Source organism: Hyperoodon ampullatus, assembly GCF_949752795.1.
Source record: "Hyperoodon ampullatus genome assembly, chromosome: 4".
Lineage (NCBI taxonomy): Eukaryota > Metazoa > Chordata > Mammalia > Artiodactyla > Ziphiidae > Hyperoodon > Hyperoodon ampullatus.
The window spans coordinates 6,222,923-6,234,933 of record NC_136917.1 but is presented as its reverse complement, the minus strand read 5'-3'; the positions used below and the strand labels follow the sequence as shown (position 1 = coordinate 6,234,933).

At 36.6% G+C, this 12,011-nt stretch overlaps 1 protein-coding gene across 2 annotated transcripts in view; it reads left to right on the top strand.

Annotated features, from left to right (window-relative positions):
* Window positions 1–12,011, top strand: part of GABRB2 (gamma-aminobutyric acid type A receptor subunit beta2) — a gene marked incomplete at both ends in the record, with an annotated part of 285,391 nt that overhangs the window by 162,561 nt on the left and 110,819 nt on the right. The window lies entirely within an intron of this gene.

Below are 12,011 nucleotides of genomic sequence, written 5' to 3'. Positions count from 1 at the left end.
AGGCCTGGTGTGGACGTAAGAACATAGGTGAGTTCAGGACAGTGCTGAGAGCCTTCTGTTATGGGAGAAGCCTGTATGTAAAGGATTGGGGGAAAGAAATAGAGATATGCAAGGGCTTGGTCATTTATGGGAGGTGTTAGCCCTCAGTTTCCACCCTAACATTTTTTTTTTTTTGCTTTTTGTGTTTGGAAATAACTTTATTTTTTTTCCTGCTTTATAACAAAGTGAATCAGCTATACATACACATATATCCCCATATCTCCTCCCTCTTGCATCTCCCTCCCACCCTCCCTATCCCACCCCTCTAGGTGGTCACAAAGCACTGAGCTGATCTCCCCGTGCTATGTGGCTGCTTCCCACTAGCTATTTATTTTACGTTTGGTAGCGTATATAAGTCCATGCCACTCTCTCATAACTTTAGATTTACAGAAAAGCTGCAAAGATAACACAGAGAGTTCCCTCAGGTTTTTCACCCAACTTCGCCTCATGTTAACATTTTTCAAAACATGATGCATTTATAAAAATGAAGAAGTTAGGATTGTTAAAATGCGATTGACCAAACTAGTCTTTTTTAAGATTTCACCACTTTTTCCACTAATCACCTTTTTCTGTTTGAGGAACAAATCCAGATGTGGCATTTAATCATCATGCCTTGATCATCTCTTTTAACATGACAGTTTCTGAATCTTTCTTTTTGTTTCATGACCTTGTCATTTTGGATGAGTACTGGTCATGTATATTTAGAAAATCCCTCAACTAGGGTTTATCTATATTTTCTCATGATTAGACTGATCCACTCAAATATTTAATTTACTTCCTTAAGAAAGTATACAAAACCCAACAGAGCTGACTCCAAGGAGGGGAAGAACCAGGCTATACTGAGATATTTCCATTTAAACAGGTAAAGGCCAATATGATCAAACTGGACTCATTGTTTATTAGTTTACACATGTGTGGTCAGTTTATCATATGAAAATTTATTTCACAGTAAACTTTCTTCAAAGGAGAATAGTACCAAGTAATATGTGCCAGGCACTGTGCTTTATATATGTTGCCTAATTTTATTGTCAAAACAACCCCATGAATTAGATGATGACATCATCATCATCACCATCATCATCACCACCATTCTTATCTTGGAGCAGAGGAAATTTAAGCTCACGAAAAGTTTCATGAAGTTCCCAGTAGCACAACTTGTAATGCCTGTGGAATGTATCCTTAAACCTGTATCTTTCTGACTCCAGAGTCCATATTATTTATTCATTAAGCAATAGAAATTTAGATCCTCTGTAATTTGTCCTCCTTCTCTGAAAGTGGCTCATATAAAATATTGTAATCGAGAGCTATTCCAGAGGTTTTTAATTGAGTTATCCCAGATACTAATATTATATTGATGAAACCATCTATGAAGATTCCTTTCATCAATATTGGTTAAAACACACTCTAAAACAATTCCTTCTTGTCCCAGTCACAGTCTTCTCTTCTTCTTCTTCCTTCACTCCCCCTCCTCCCCCCCTTCTTTTCCAACTCCATCGTCTCCTTCTTCTTCCTCTCCCTCTCTCTCCCCCTCTCTCATCTCTCTTTCTCTCTCTTTCTCCACACACACACATGCACGCATTTTATATATGCGCCTGTGTGTGTGTATCCATGTACATAAAACTTATCTACTATCTATCTACCTACCTACTTACCTACCGATGAATGAAATACAGAATTTGAGATCTATGAAGAATCATGCTTTCAAAGCAAATCTCATTAGTTAGTGAAATTTCTTTTCTTTAGCACAAAGAATATATTAAAGTCTAGATTTTTTGCACACTTTTAACATGAGTCAGTAGAAGGAGTATATCTTAGAAGTTTATTTATCTCCAGTGTTGACATCGTGCATCTTGCTAAATTGGATGATCTGGATGACTACAAATTATTAAACTGTAACCTCTAATAGTTTAAGTATTAACTTGGATGCATCAAATTCTGGCACTGTTCCCATTGTTAGAACAAAGTGCACTGGACTGAGAGCTACATGTTGTCTAGCTCAACAATTCAGTTTTACAGATAAATAATCAATATTTTCAAGGTCATTGATCTGGTTAATGACAGAATCAGAGCTAGAACATCTGGGTTATAAGTTTCTTCCTCCTTGATACTGTGTGATTCTGAAAAAAAATGAGTTAGGGATTGGTGAAAATAAAGCTTTCTATTTATTCTGCACATATGATTTTAAGGGAGAAATTATCTAAGGCCTATAGTACACCACATGGGTATTATACATAATTTTATGTCCATTTTTACCAAAAAATAAGGCAAAAACAGTATATTTTTTGATTAATCAACATGTTGCCGTTGAAGACAAATTGGAGTTTAAGGATGGCTAAAGATTTGATGATACATTAAAATTTATGCTATTTATTCGGCAGTAAAAATATTTTTTAAAAATCTAAGATACCATCTGATTTTATGGCGGATACTGCATGGCACAAGAATGATGAAGTGCGTAATGGCCAATATATGTCATGTTATCTATCTGTGAGAGTTAAAATTAATCAAGATTATTACTTATTTCCATAAGACAACTTTTGTGCAAACAAAAATGTGGTTTGTATGATAAAAACTCAGAATCACAAGCAAATCATACCTCCCAGTTTGAAAAATGTAGATAGGCTATAAATAATAAGTTTGTGGAATAATGCGTCTTTAAATGGTTACTTTTAACATATTGACAGACTAATTTTTTTTAAAGTCCTCTTCTATTGACATTGTTGATAAATGTTGTTTTGAAAATCTTTTTTGCTGAATTTTTCTGAAATATGTTTTACAAGTTGGAATCAAGGGGAAGGCAACTCATTTATGTGACATCTATAGATATTTTGTGCACGTAATAAAATGACTTGAGAATATGTGTTGAAACACAATTTCCCACTATCTCAAATCCTCCCATGGTTTCTTAGCATTGTGGCCAGCAAGTTTGCTAGTGGACTAGGACCAATTTTAAATTGAAAAATACATGTTCTACTTTGAGATCCCAAATCATAGTTCTATTGTCTGTGTACTAAGCAACTTATGTTTTGGACCTTGTCTTTCAAAACTTGCTATTGGCTTTATTGCCAGTTATATAAGGTTTTATTGAAATTAAATACTTAAAGCTGTTAGGATTTATATATTAATGTATGCCAATTTAATCATGTCTGGTTCATTTTTTAGAAGCATGACATTTAAAAACCTCTGGATGTCTTAATGTTTATTTAAACTAATAATTTCTTATATAATATTACATTTGATTTGCAACTTCCTAGGTTTAAGTGTCAAGTTTTAGCTATATAGTTCTTTCCTAAAGAAAAATGTTTGATATAAATGATGGGGCATCAGGTGGTAGATGGATTCTGTGTGGTATAGATACTCTGCACTCTCCACTGAGCTAATATACACCAATGATGATAATACACATACTCTTTGATTCTATAAAATCCTTCACAGGACTGGATTTGACAAAAAATTAAAATTTTGACCCATAAATCTTAGAAAAGTTTTAGGTTACTCTGATAACCTGAAAGAATACATTCTCAGCAGAATGAACTAGATGTCAGGCTGGGGAATGCTTGAGTGAGTACAACATCTCGGTTCCCCAAGAGAGGTTTGGTGGTGTTGGTACTTCGCCTGTCTTGGGTGAAAAACTGCCAGGACACAGAAAGCACCCAGTGGGGATGAACAAACCTCTTATACCAACAACTTCAACATAATTAATGTACATCATTAGGAAGACCAGTCTGCAAATATGCACATTCAGCAATTCACAAGGCCAAAGACTGAGAGAGTGTGACAGGCCCAGTGACTGCCTGACACTGGATTAGAAAATGGACGTTTCATTTATTTTAATTATAAAACATCACATTTGTATTTGATTATGATATATGAATATAAAAAGTAAAATATAAAATCTCTTCATTCTTTCCTCCTACCCTCCAGGGACAACCAGAGTTAACAGAATCTGTACCCGCCTTTAGAACTTTTACCTATGCAGAACTGTTCTGTAACCACACTCCCAGTACTATATATGTCATGGACTCCTTCAATGTCAATACTAATAGATATCACTCACCTTTTTCAACACTTACATAGTATTGAATTATATGGATGTGCCATGAATTGTTTAATCATTATCCTGTTGATGAACCTTTAGGTTTTCTGCAAGTTTTCACTCTAATACAGTGGAGGCAATGAAAAGCACCATCCACCTATCTTTTCACTCTCTTGTATTCCTTAGGATATTAGGTTAAGAAAACTGAAATTATTGGTTGAATAGTATATCTCCACTGAAAATACAGTATTCCTAGAGACCTCCATATTGCCCTCTAAAGGATTGTATAAATCATAAACTCACTGTATATTTTATCAATATTTTAAAGAATTTTTGCCAGTCTGATTGGTAGAGACTGTTTTCTCTAATTAACCTGGATTTTCCCTGACCACTAGTGAATTTCAGCATCTCTTCACATACTTATCAGACATTGATATTTTTCTTCTGTCAGTTTTTGGCGAATATCATGCTAATGTTTCTTCTTTTTAAAATATTTCATTCTTTTTTATTCTGGGAAGATTAACCCTTTGTCTCATATTTATAATGACTCTCTCAGTTCATCATATATCTTTTCTCTTGGTTTGTGGTAAATTTCATTATAGAGAAGTTGCATTTTTTTATGTGGTCTAGTCAGCTGGTTTTTTGCTGTCTTACCTTTAGGTGTTGTGTTTTTCTTATGATATTTTGCTACCCCAAGGTAATAAAAATATTTTTAATTTTCTATATAATCACATATTTTCCAAAATATTGGTATAACCCAGTATTTCCATAACAAGCTCAGCTTGTTAAGTCCTTTGGCAGAATTTTAAATGCCAGTCAGCCTTCCAGGATGTATAATGAATAGGCCTACGTACACTCAATCAAAGAAATGGAAGGAGTTGCAGTGTAAATTTAGCAAGAGTGTAGTGTACTGGGGTGTCAAGCTAATTTCATATTTTAGTTTCTGGACTGTCTTTAATGTAGAGATAGTTGAATAATATTAAAATTTACTTAAGCCGTTCCTGTGGCACTAAATGACAGTAAGGTCCTTTAGACTGGGAGATTCAAAGGGGGAAATCATTTCACTATTTAAAATGTTGGCAGAGATCGCAGGCTTAAATAGATCAATGAGGGCCACTTAGGTTAAGTGTAGACTTCAGATGGGTGAAGATGATGATTATGTGAGTGCACTGCATCAAACCACAAATTTGTCTAGTGGTCATTTTAGCAGTGGTCATTTTAGCAGAATAATTTGTACATGAAAGAAGAACAGAAGAAACAACTTGAGTTGGAAGTGCTCAAGAAATATCCAAGAAATCCAGGGATTCACTCAGCTTCTGAATATGTATTTCTACAAATTACATCCCACCACACACACACACACACACACACACACACACACATGCACGCACACACACATGCACACATACATGCACACACACGTACAGTAGGTAACAGTTATTAAAAGTTAATGATGGGACAGGTACTGTTCTATATGCTTTAGTTGATTTATCTTACATGAGGCTCATAATAAGTGTATCAACTAAGGACTGTTATTTTTCTGATTTTCTGGGTGAAGAGACAGAAGTGTAACAAGGTAAATTACTACCTAAGTTGGCACAGGTACAGTGAAGGGTGGCAATTTGGACACTGGCACTTTGATTCCAGAGCCCAAGTACATAGCCACTGCACATACGGCCATGCCCCTCCTAACAACTCCTCTCTGAAAAAATGACAGGGAACATTTGTATAGCACTTCATATTTTTCTAAGATAATTTCACAATTTTCATAACATTTAATTATCCCAGTCTTCTCCTAAATTCCCCAAGGCTAACTTTTTTTTAATCCTGGTTTTATAGTCAGGAGAACTGAGGCATATAATCTTTAAATGAGTTGCCAAAGTTCACACAAAAATGGTAGTGCCAGACCCTACAACAGAATGCAGATATTTGGATCTTTCTAGGGTGATAATTCCACTCTCTCCCTCCCAATCACAGGAAAGACCACATGGGAATAGCAGGTTGAAAACACACCCACACTTTTAAAACCTACCGGCAGCAGTATCATTGCAGCAATGGACATAAAATTTAAAATGGGTTTTCCCCACAGTCTCTTTTGGACTCATCCTCTGTCTTATTAATTCCCTGCCTTTTATTGGAACATAATATTGAAGAGCTAAGTATACACAAGAGAGAAAACTAATTTTCTTTGGGGAAAAAAAGGTACGTAAAACAGAAGTGTACTCCCAGCTTATCCCATATTTGATAGAAGGGACATTTCAAATTGAAAAAAGCCCCTCTAGTTGCCACATATTCTTCCATTTTCTCTGCTGCGTTGCAAACTAGCCAACTTCTTTCCTCCTTATTGTTTTCACAGATGTCTTTTCCTTTTCCTGGGTGGGAATTGTATTTCCATAGCCAATCTCCCAGCTTCTGCTGGCTAAGTCTTATTCACACAGCTTAACTATCATTATTTTAGAAAAAAGTTTTTACCAATCAAATTAGCTAAGCCCCCTTATTATTAAGGTTTTTTTGGTACCAAATATATTTTCCTATTCCATAGCTCTTCTTGAAGTGTGTAGTTATGTATTCATTGTTATTCATTTGTTAAATGTCTGTTTCCCCTGTAAAGTGTATTCTCCACTAGAACAGGGACCATGTTTATGTCACTCAATATTCAGTATCCAGCAGTTAGCACAGAGCATGGCACAAATCAGTTAATATTTGTGGACTTAGTAAAAGAATTTTGCTTTCAGATTTTGTATGTGTAGGGATTCTTAAACTACTGAATGCTAACAAGCTAAGATCAATTTCCCTGTCTCCCATTTTGCCACCCAGAACCATTTTTCCCCACCCTAAAAAGAAAAAAAAGACCTTGAAATACTAAGGAAAATGTAAAGTGACCATTTTAAGCATCAATAACCAAGACTGTTTCTGTTTGTTCCATAAAGAATTTTCCAAATGAGAAGGCCTCTGTGTGTCGCCATTCCTGAGAAATAAATGAGGAGAGAAGTTTGCTGGAAAAAGTGTTTACAGAGAAATATTCATGAAAGACTTTGCAGTGGAGACTTCAAAAATGATTGATGTGCTAGAATTCAGTTAGGAGTATGTGCAGTGTGTGGATATACAGATATACTTAGCAGATACTTGGGAATACTCATCCCAGCTTTTGTGATGGGGTCTCTTAACTTAGGAAAAAACAGGAAATCAGAGTCCTGTAACTTTCTGGAAAAGGTTAGGAATGCTCAACAGACACCAGCTGCACTTGGGTTTTGCTCATTCTACAGTTGACTTCATGGGTGCCTGGGCTGTCTGTGTGAAGGGGCAACAGGTCTGCTACCATTTTGAGAGTAGAAAGTTAGGAGAACAATTCAGAGGATGAAAGAAGATGAGTCATAGCAAATGTAAGACTATATACTCCCACCTTCCCTTTCTTACCACCCTAAATACTGTACAACAAGGGGCGATTCTCCCCCCAGCTCTTAGAATTGGGTTGTTGGGTGGGATGCAAGGGAGGATATAATCTCTGTAGAAAAAGACTGCATCTGTGTGGCTCACCTAGCACAGGTCCTGCCGTATAATACTAATTGTATAAATATTTGTTGTTGAATTAAGAAAACTCTCTTCTCTCACCTTGTCCCTGGACTTTGCCACAATTATCCTCAGTAATGCAGTCTCAAGAGCCAAAGTTATATTCCAGGAGAGAGTTCATTAAGAGCTGAGATCATCTCTTATCCACATCAACACTGTGAACTTATGTTCCTGGCACATGGCCAGTGCTATTAATAAATAGGTGTTGGATGAATGAATGGATAAATGAACGAAATGAACACTTACAGTTACCACTAGAGAAGCTGGGGCAAACGCTTCACTTTTCTAAGAAGTCTTAACCTAATTATACCAAAAGACAAACTGAGAAGCATGTTCCACTTCACTCCATGACCTCCGCCAATTAAACACATAACAAATGAAAACTCCAGACACCCATCTACATTCTAACAAGTTAAAGATAATAAGGTATGTAAAACAAAGATGTCTTTAATAATATATTTTTTATTCCACATTTATAAACTGTTGCCTTTGCAGTTAAACTATTCCACCTCTTTACTTATCTACTTGACCACACATCTTTCAAAGGAAATGATTCTTGAATTCAGAGAAATTGACCTTTATCAGAATTTGAGAACCACCATAAATTATCTCCCCAGAAAAATGCATGTGTATCCTTTAACAGATTTTTTGCAGAAAACCTAAGAGCTTTTGCTGAGCCCTTGAAAAGGCTCCCCATGTACCCCAGTTTAAGAAACTTTATGATAAATGGGGAAGTTTTAACAATTACTGCATGTTTGATGTTAGTAAATATTAGTATTATTGTTAATATATATCATTAAAATGTATGTTATTATAACACAAGGCTAATATATTGGTGTTATGTTTAGATGACACAATATTTGATAGATTCAGAATATTCTGTGGTGGGGAAGAAGATTGAATATAGGTTAGCACTGCCCAATAAAAAGTTCTGTGATGATGGAAATATTCAACTGTTTGGTAGAGCTTCACTGTTTCATACAGTATTCACTGGCCACATGCAGCTGTTGAGCCCTTGAAATGTGTGGCTAGTGCACCTGAGGAACTGAACTTTTTATGTTACTTAACTTTAATTAATTAGAAAGTGGCAAGTAGCTACTGTATCGAACAGTATAGGAACAGATAAATACAGCTGGCCATGAAGTGATGGTGCTTAAAGCTGGGTGATGGGAATATGACTGTTATTTAAACTATTTTCTTGATTCTACATTTGGAATAGTCCACAATAAGCCAATAACAGAAGGATAAATACTGTATGATTCTACTTATATGAGGTCTCTAAAATAATCAAAGTCAGAAACAGAATAGAATGGTAGTTGCCAGGGGCTGATGGGTGGGGAAATGGGGAGTTACTATTCAACGGGTAAAACATTTCTGTTGTACAAGATGAATAAGTGCTAACGATCTGCTCTACAACATTGGGCCTACAGTTAACAATACTGTTTTGTGTACTTTAAAAATTTATTAAAAGGGTATATATGCTATTAAATGTTCTTACTACAATAAAAAAGTAAAATTTTCTAAAATTTAAAAATAAAGTAGGACTATTGGAAAAAACCCACTTGAATAGACCAAAGGAGAGGGAAAAAAATTAAGTCTTTAAAACTTTATTCTTTTGATGTCCATCCAGAGCTCCCTTTGAAGGATGAGGAGAGCTTTGTTGGATTCTTGGCAGTCTTTCCTCAGAAGAGGTTGCCAAGAGACTGGCACAAAGGCATGCATGGCAGGACTGGTTGACTCAGGATCTGCACAGAGTTGCTTGGGTGGAGAATAGAAGCTTGGTTTGTCAAAGTGAAGAGTAGGCCTGTAAGACCAGACTGCAGAGTGAGTGTGGAACTGTGATTTCGAATTGAGATGTGGGGCTACCACTAGAAATATAACATCCTAGGAACCATGAGTAGAATTAGGTCCTTGCAAGGAAGATCATGTGACAATGAACAAGGCTGGGAAGGAGCAGGACCTGGGGTGAAAGGCGATTGAGGACACCTGGAATCAGAGTCATATTAAATGTTTATTTACCCGGCAAGGAAAGAGAATGGCTTAGAATAAGCAGAAGTGTTATTGATATGGAATCATTCACGTATAGGCCTAAAGACTCTGATCCAGATAGAGGATTGTAAAAGCTCAAACTATAATCAGTAGAAACAATGGAGGAGAAATGGGTTTGTGCTGCAGTAGGAGATGGGGAGCTTGCACCCTCTCTGATCTGACAAGTCTATGCATAACTTCGGGGAAGACTTTGATGAAATATTTTCTTATGCCATAACAACATGCTCTCCAAATTTTTCAGGTTGGCTATAGAGTATAGAGCTCTTCCTGGGAGGGATGGGAAGCTGAGCCATGTGGTCCTGACATTTGTCCTCATCAGCTACTTGCGGGCTCTTCTCCCTCTTTCTCTTCCTTCTCTCCTTCTTTGTTCCTTTTTTTCAATGTCTTAGATCAAGTATAGACAAAAGAAATATTTTTTTGAATCTGTACAGCAAGGCTGAGATTAGATTGTCTGAATAGCTCTTCAGTGAAGGTGTGACAATATCTAAAATGAAATGAAAAGGAAACGTAACATGCAGCCAGATAATATATCTTATTAATGATATTAGTGGATTAATATGCATTGAAAATGCACATACTGTCCTGTGTGCTTATACATATTGTCTTAGTTGATCTGTATGCCAAATTTATGAAATGAATATTCTCATTTAATGTAAGAGAAAAATGAGGTTAACCTTTTGGTCTAAACTACAAAGCTGAAAAATAAGGTGGTCGAGCTTGAATGACAGTTTGACTACTCTAAAGTTCATGCTCTTAACCACTTCAGTATACTTTTTAATTTCATCTTCAGCTTGGACACTCCTAGCGGTTATCACCCTACCTGCCTCCTGACCTGTCTCCAAGTGTCAGAGGACATTTTTCCTTTGGTAAAGAGCACACTGAATATCCACTAACTGCCTTCTGAATAAAGTCCATTCCCTCCCATAGGGACATGGCTTCATCTTAAGACCTCAACCAGTCAACCATGTCAGAATACATCTCTACATGTAATAAATGGTTTATTCATCCAAATCACCTGTAGACTTTCCCTTTCACCCCTCGTCCCCTACCCTGGGTACCGCTCTTGCCTTATCTGCAGAGGAGGACACAAGTTCACTTCACATCCTTGCTTCATCCTAAATCCTTATGATGAGACTGTTGTGGTGATGGTACTGCTGGGAGCGATGGCTTCCATTTACCAACCACCTCATATATCCAAAGAGCTATACTCAGTGGTTGGCACATTGATAGTAGTCTCAACAATAGACATTGTGACCTCCATTTTACAGCTGTGGAAACTGGAGATTTGAAAGTTCAAATGATTTGCCCAAGGTCCCTCAGCTTGGTAAATGCTAATGCTGGGTTTTGAAAACCCAGCACTGCCTGGTTCCAAAGTTCACATTTCTTCTACTGAAAAAGATTAAAAAGGAAATAAGAATATGTACAAGGAAGGTTGAAGATCCCCCTAAATCTGCCACTTGGGTACAAGAATCTGTCTTTCAACATCTTCTCCTGTTCTGAAATTTTGTGATAGCACCTATGAAGTCAGGTAAAGACCTGTTTGTTTTTGAGCCAATGACATTTTTATATCTTTCCTTGACCCCCCTGTTACTCACCCTCACATTCAGTAAAGCCCACTTCTTTTTCCCCTTGTACAGTCTTGAGAACAATTGATCTCTTGTCACATCGTGTTATACCCATACAGCCATTTTATTTCCACCTCATTCTACCATCTCGCATTCTGGTTTCCGGTGATATGTATTCACCTTCACGCTAATAGCACTGTGTTGTCAAAAGTTTCTGCATTACTTAAAGCTTGACTGAACTCACCTCTAGACACTCTTTATTTCCTAATTTTCAGAAGTCAGATTCCTTTCTCACAAGAGCACTTCCTATCCTAAACAGAAGTGTTAGTGACTCAGCATTGCTCCTGAGATTTTGCACAGGAAGGTAACTCCCCACAAGAGGTGCAGTGCAGTTCTATTCTCATCTCCCAAAGTTAGAAGTTGTTACTTGTGAACGCAACTGATAAAAAGCTGGTACACTTGGGATCTAAATAGAGGGGTATAGAACATTTGAGCATGGCATTGAGAAATGAAAGAGAAAGGAATGTATAAAGTCCAGAATTTTGATAAGCTATGGCAAAGGCGATCTGGCTTTTCATAAAATAATAAAGTTGCTTTCTATGCCCAGGTGACATTTCATACACTCAAAGGTAAATGAAATTCCTGAAGAGGTAAAATTTTGTGGAAGGAAATTTTTTCATTATAGAGTTGTGGAATAAGGCAGACCTGATTCCAATAATAAAAGACTATTTCAGAGGACGTGTTTGATTATG